Source organism: Sinocyclocheilus anshuiensis, unplaced genomic scaffold (assembly GCF_001515605.1).
Source record: "Sinocyclocheilus anshuiensis isolate Anshui unplaced genomic scaffold, SAMN03320099.WGS_v1.1 scaffold333, whole genome shotgun sequence".
NCBI lineage: Eukaryota > Metazoa > Chordata > Actinopteri > Cypriniformes > Cyprinidae > Sinocyclocheilus > Sinocyclocheilus anshuiensis.
Genome location: NW_015539871.1, coordinates 1,009,913 through 1,016,719, shown reverse-complemented (window position 1 = coordinate 1,016,719; position 6,807 = coordinate 1,009,913).

Below are 6,807 nucleotides of genomic sequence, written 5' to 3'. Positions count from 1 at the left end.
CCTCTGCCGCTGCCAAGAGACACCACGGCCGCGTCTCAAAACACAGCGAGCTGCCTATCTAGACAGCCTCGGAACGCCAGGAATTCCGTCTCTAAACTCTCGCTCTCTAACAAAAATGCTTGCTTTGACGGACGCAGCGCGCGAGGTCCAAAATAACTTTCCAGTTAAAAGACTTTTAAATGGAATTTGTATAAATCTATTTTGGGTAATCTCACGCAACACAAATTGTCTCTCTGTGCCTCTAAGACGTGAACTATTTTAAAGACGTTGTATGCACAACATAAAATCTTTTGTGATAAATTAGTTAGATTTAGATCTGCAATGACGTGATTAATGACAGTATTTATGTTTTGTCAGTGTTTCCTCGTGAAATTAACTCAAATGTAGGCTACTGTTGCCATGATTGCCTCCGAGGTCAAGCGATTTTTGAGTAGGCTACTGATTCAAAATTCAGATTTTTTTCTCACAATTCCTAAAGTCAGGTTTATTTCAAGTTAAAAACTCAGATTTGTGAGATATCAACTCGGAATTGCGATATATAACCTCAGAATTCTATGAAAGCAAGAAAAAAAAAACAGGATTGCAAGATGCTAGATAAACTAAAAAAAAAATGTAAGCTCGGAATTTAAAAAAAAGTCAGGATTCTGAGTTTATATTTCGCACAAAATTGCGAGATATAGCCTAAACTACTTATACATTTTTTTTTTTAATTTAGCTATTTATTTTAGTTATTTCAATTTTTATGTATTTATTTATTTTTGTGGCAGAAACAGGCTTCCATAGAGAAACAGTTTTAAAGTGGATATAAATAAAGAAGATATTTTGAATCAGCCAGTGGCTGCCATCAACTGTTTGATTACCAACATTCTTCAAAATATCTTCTGTGTTCAACAGTGAGTAAATAATGACAGAATTTTTACAGTTTTGGGTGAACTATCCATTTAAGACCCTCCATTTGAATTCAGTTTTCTTAAGCTTAGGGTGTCAATGAAAAAAAAAAACACAGTGACAAATAACAAAAAAAATATCAACTCGGAATTACGATATATAACCTCAGAATTCTATGAAAGCAAGAAAAAAAAAACAGGATTGCAAGATGCCAGATAAACTAAAAAAAAAATGTAAGCTCGGAATTAAAAAAAAAGTCAGGATTCTGAGTTTATATTTCGCACAAAATTGCGAGATATAGCCTAAACTACGTATACATTTTTTTTTTTAATTTAGCTATTTATTTTAGTTATTTCAATTTTTATGTATTTATTTATTTTTGTGGCAGAAACAGGCTTCCATAGAGAAACAGTTTTAAAGTGGATATAAATAAAGAAGATATTTTGAATCAGCCAGTGGCTGCCATCAACTGTTTGATTACCAACATTCTTCAAAATATCTTCTGTGTTCAACAGTGAGTAAATAATGACAGAATTTTTACAGTTTTGGGTGAACTATCCATTTAAGACCCTCCATTTGAATTCAGTTTTCTTAAGCTTAGGGTGTCAATGAAAAAAAAAAACACAGTGACAAATAACAAAAAAATGAAGCATAAATGTGTTTGCATGATGCAAATGTGAAGTAAACTAGCACAACTAGAATAACTACATATGCTATGCAAGTATAAATATACCTATACAATACTATACAAGCAAAACAGTGGAAAATATATAAAAATATAGATGTAATACTGACATATATATGTAAAATAGTTTTTATGAATAGTTTATTAATAAAACACTGATAGAAAAAGTACTTTTGCATAATACACATATAGTACAGTAAGCTCAGGTAAAGTATAAAAACACTTAATTTAGATTTCTCCATGACTGCACAAGCAGGCCAAAGGCTGTATCTGCAGAGATGTTGCACTTCCTGGGGGTGTGCAGCACATTAGTGTGTGTCATAACCGAATAAGAAGAGGATGCAACCAGTTTCCTAATAATCACACATCACATCACAAACACAATGACAGGTGTATGGCATTAGTGCCTTTTTATGAAAGGTTGTGACCCCAGTGTGCACTGGAAATTTTGATGTGGCAACCAGCATTTTTCACTTACCCACTTCATCTGCTATTTATAAAGACAACCACTCAGTTTCATGTAGGTCTGAGGCAGTGGTGTATAAAGTACCTGAAAGCCATACTTAAGTAAAAGTACAGATATCTTACCAGAAAATGGCTTTGGTAGAAGTTGAAGTCACCGTTTAGAATATTACTTCAGTAAAAGTCTTAAAATATGTGATATTTTTTGTACTTAAGTACGAAAACTATTTTTTAAATCTTAAACATACTTAAGTATTGAAAGTAAAAGTACAAGTAAATGCAAAATGGAAAAGAAGCAAATACAAAAAAAACCCCAAAAAAAACAAAATATATATATATATATATATAAATATAAATAAATGTCCATACACAGCTTGAGTAGCAAGATTGTGTTTAGTTTTAACTCATTCTTCCATTTAGTGTTTTTTGGGTTAGAATAAGAAGCACTTCATCCGGTACTTAATGTCTTTCATTCCAACATAAGAAAACATTTCTGGAATCTGCATCTGAAATAGCATTTAGATGTATTTATACAGTTTAATGTAGGCCTATCTCAGAGGGGACATGGATGCATTTAACCTGCAGTTACAGATGAATAAATAATGTTTTGTTTTTAACATAAAACGTTGAACACTGTTAATATGAAAATAATTTAAAACATGAAAAAAATAGTCGAAATGTGAAATTAAAACCGCCAGTAGGTGGCAGCAAGTGACTGTAAATGAGTGAGTCATTGAGATTCAACCGATTAATTCAAACGGCTGATTCTTTCAGAAACAAAGCATTTGACCGTGTTAATGAGTGAATCACTAAATCATATTCAACCGATTCGTTCAAAAAGCTGATTCATTCAATAAGTAAACACCGTCCATTGCTGAAAGACACAAAACAGTGCTGTGATCTTTGTTTGGAACTATTTTCGTTGGAAAAATTGAGCAAAAACAAGCAATATTATGTCTAAAATATAAGCCATTGCTTTACTGAACTTGTATAAAATGATTATTAAATGTGTTCATGCTGGTATCTGCAGAAAAACGGTACTCGTTGTGTGATATAGATCAAGTTAACTATATTCAATTATATAAATATAAAAAAACATACAGAAGCATTTTTGCCGTCTACAATTTACACATCATTACAAGAACACTTACCATATTGTCGCAGACGATGCTGTGTATCGCACGCCCCAGGCTCGAATAAGTCGACTTGAGTGGAAAATGAATCCTCCTCGGTTGTGCGCGCAATTGTTTGCACATGAGCAAAGGTGTTTTTAGTAGTCTAACCAGAACACTGATTTGTCAAACCTGCTTTCCTACGTAAGTACTGTAACGAAGTATTATTACTTCGTTACATTACACCATTGGTCTGAGGTGATGATAAAATAAAATTGTCAGATTATGTTTTTTTCCTTGACCTTTGTACAAGATGGGGGTATTAATTTAGAAAACCCACCGCTTCGAAGTTTCTGGTTTGCAAATGTCATCAAACCAAATGGGCCTTTACTCATTTAGTATATTTGAGGCTTACAAGTCGGTCAAACTATCTTGTGCACTTTGTGATACTCATAACTAGCTTTAAGCAATAAAGCTAAAACAAAATTAAATATTTACTTACAGAGTTCTGTTGCTTAATACTACTGTAGGCTACAGTTCCCCTATAGCAGTGCTGCATCTGAGCCACACCACTCAAACCACACACTATTCCCATACGCTGTGTTTTAGACCACAGAGCTTTGTATTTAGCCTCAGGTTTCTTTTCTAGAGTATTGAAAATATGGATGGCTCTCAGGTAGCTAGGTCTTTTTTTTTTAAATGCATACTTGCACAAAATCAACATGATTGTTTAATGCATTAAGAGCACCACACAAGAGGAAGTAACATGATGGCCTATGATTGTCAACTAGTGCACTGGTTGAAGTTAATATTTCAGTAATATGCTATGTGGCTTCACTTATAGAGTGTGAAGAGAGATGAGTTCCTGTTTCAGAGAAGCAACGCGGCAGTTAATATTAAATCTATAACCAACAAGAACTCTACAGAGATTCATTTTATCTATAGTTTTTCTTTATATTTGTTGCTTTAAAGAATCTGAAAATCTTTACGTGTGTGTTGTACCTTTATACTTTACTGCGATAAATGCGAGCATGCGTGTATTAAAATGATGTGCTATGAATCTTGCACTGATGTGAAGCCGCACCCATCCGCAGTGAGAGGACGGGGAAGCACACAAAGACCCTCCTTTATTTTTCTGAGGCGTCTCGCGCCCCCTACTGCTCCTTCACAGAAATATCTGTTCATATAAACTATGCATTTTAACACGATTGCCTACATGCATGGATTGACACCTTTTATTCAATTTAAGGCTTATTCACACCAAGAGCAAAAGAAAAAAAAAACATTAATAATAAAAAATAATATTAATAACTCAATAATAATAAACTATTATTTTTGTTATTATTATCAGTAAACTTTATACACTGAACAAAATTATAAACGCAACACTTTTGTTTTTGCCCCCATTTTTCATGAGCTGAACTCAAAGATCTAAGACTTTTTCTATGTACACAAAAGGCCTATTTCTCTCAAATATTGTTCACAAATCTGTCTAAATCTGTGTTAGTGAGCACTTCTCCTTTGCCGAGATAATCCATCCACTTTATTGGATTACTTTATTGGATTATCTGTATGCCACACCTTATTAGGTTATTATTATTATTGTTTTATCACACAGCACAATGCCACAGATGTCGCAAGTTTTGAGGGAGCGTGCAATTGGCATGCTGACTGCGAAAGTATTCATACCCCTTCATTTTTTTTTTCACGTTTTATGTTGCAGCCTTATGTTAAACTGCTTTAAATTACTTTTTTTACACATCAATCTATACTCCATACACCATAATTGTAAAGCAAAAAAAAAGTTTTTAGCATCTTTGCAAATTTATTAAAAATGAAAAACTATCTAATCTGGGACAGTTGAAATTTAGCTCAGGAGCATTCATATTGCTTGTAGATGTTACTACACTTCGAGTGAAGTTAACCTGTGGTAAATTCAATTGAATGGGTATGATTTGGGTATGATTATTTCCAGTCTAAATAAAAGGTCTAACAGCTGATAATGCATATCAGAGCAAAAACCAAGCCCTGAGGTCAAAAGAACTGCCTGTAGAGCTCAGAAACAGGTTTGCATCAAGCCACACATCTGTGGAAGAGTTCAGAAAAAATTCTGCTTCATTGAAGGAACACAGAAGCATGTAGTCTCTGTTACCCTTAATAGAAGAAGTCTGAAGTCTGAAGTCTGAAGCCTAGAGCTGGCCTCCATGATCATATGTGGAGACAGGAGAAACCTACAGAAGGACAAACATCACTGCAACACTCCACATCTGGCCCGCATGGATTTCACATGGGCCAGATGTGGGCCGGATCTGGGCCAACACTATGTTGCTGTCTGGGATCTTAATAAAAGGTCTAACAGCTGATAATGCATATCAGAGCAAAAACCAAGCCCTGAGGTCAAAAGAACTGCCTGTAGAGCTCAGAAACAGGTTTGCATCAAGCCACACATCTGTGGAAGAGTTCAGAAAAAATTCTGCTTCATTGAAGGAACACAGAAGCACGTAGTCTCTGTTACCCTTAATAGACGAAGTCTGAAACAACCAGGACTCTTCCTAGAGCTGGCCTCCTGGCCAAACTGAGCAATTGATGGAGAAGGGCTTTGGTTAGAGTGGTGAACAAGAACCTGATGGTCACTCTAGTTGAACTCCGTGATCATATGTGGATAGGAGAAATCTACAGAAGGACAAACATCGCTGCAACACTCCACCGATCTGGTCTTTATGGCAGTGTGGCCAAACTCAATCTTCTCCTCAGTGAAGACACATGAAAAACACCAAAATCAAAAAATAAAAATAAAAAACACCAAAAGGACCCTCAGACTCTGAGGGTGTATTCACACCGGTCTTGTTTGGTTCGACTGAATCGAACTTAAGCTCGTTTCACCCTTTGGTGCGGATCTTTTGCGCACCAAACAACCGTACCGAGACCCAGCTGAAGAGGTGGTCTCGGTCCGCTTCCAAACGAACTCTGGTACGGTTGAAAAAAATCAACATTGTATTTGGTCCAGACCAAAGCAAGTGAACTAGCGGACTTTCCTGGTGTGAATACACCCTGAGAAACAAGATTCTCTGGTCTGATGAACCTCAATTCTAAGCATCATGTTTGAAGGAAACCAGCTCCGCTCATCACCTGCAGAGTACCATCCCAAAAGTAAAGTGTGCTGGTAGCAGCCTCATGCTGTGGAGCTGTTTTTCAGCGGCAGGGACTGGAGACTCGTCAGAGTAGAAGGAACGCTCAATGTACCAAAATATAGAGATAGCCTTAATGAAAACCCAGTCCAGAGCATTCAGAACCTCAGACTGGGCAGAAGGTTCACCTTCCAACAGGACAATGACCCTTAGCACACAGCAAGAGTGGCTTATAGACAACTCTGTGAATGTCCTTGAGTGGCCCAGCCAGAGCCTGAGCTTGAACCCAATCAAATATTTCTGGAGAAACCTGAAAATGTGCTTCTGCCCCCATCCAACCTGACAGAGCTTGAGAGGTGAGGAGAAGAATGGCAGATAATTGCCAAATGCTGATGAGCTAAGCTTGTCACATCAAACAAAAACTATCGAGACTGTAAAGGTGCTTCAGCGAAATATTTAGTTATATTATATTTAGTTTTTGCTTTGTCAGTATGGTGTATGGAGTGTAGATTCATGTGGAAAAAAAGTAATT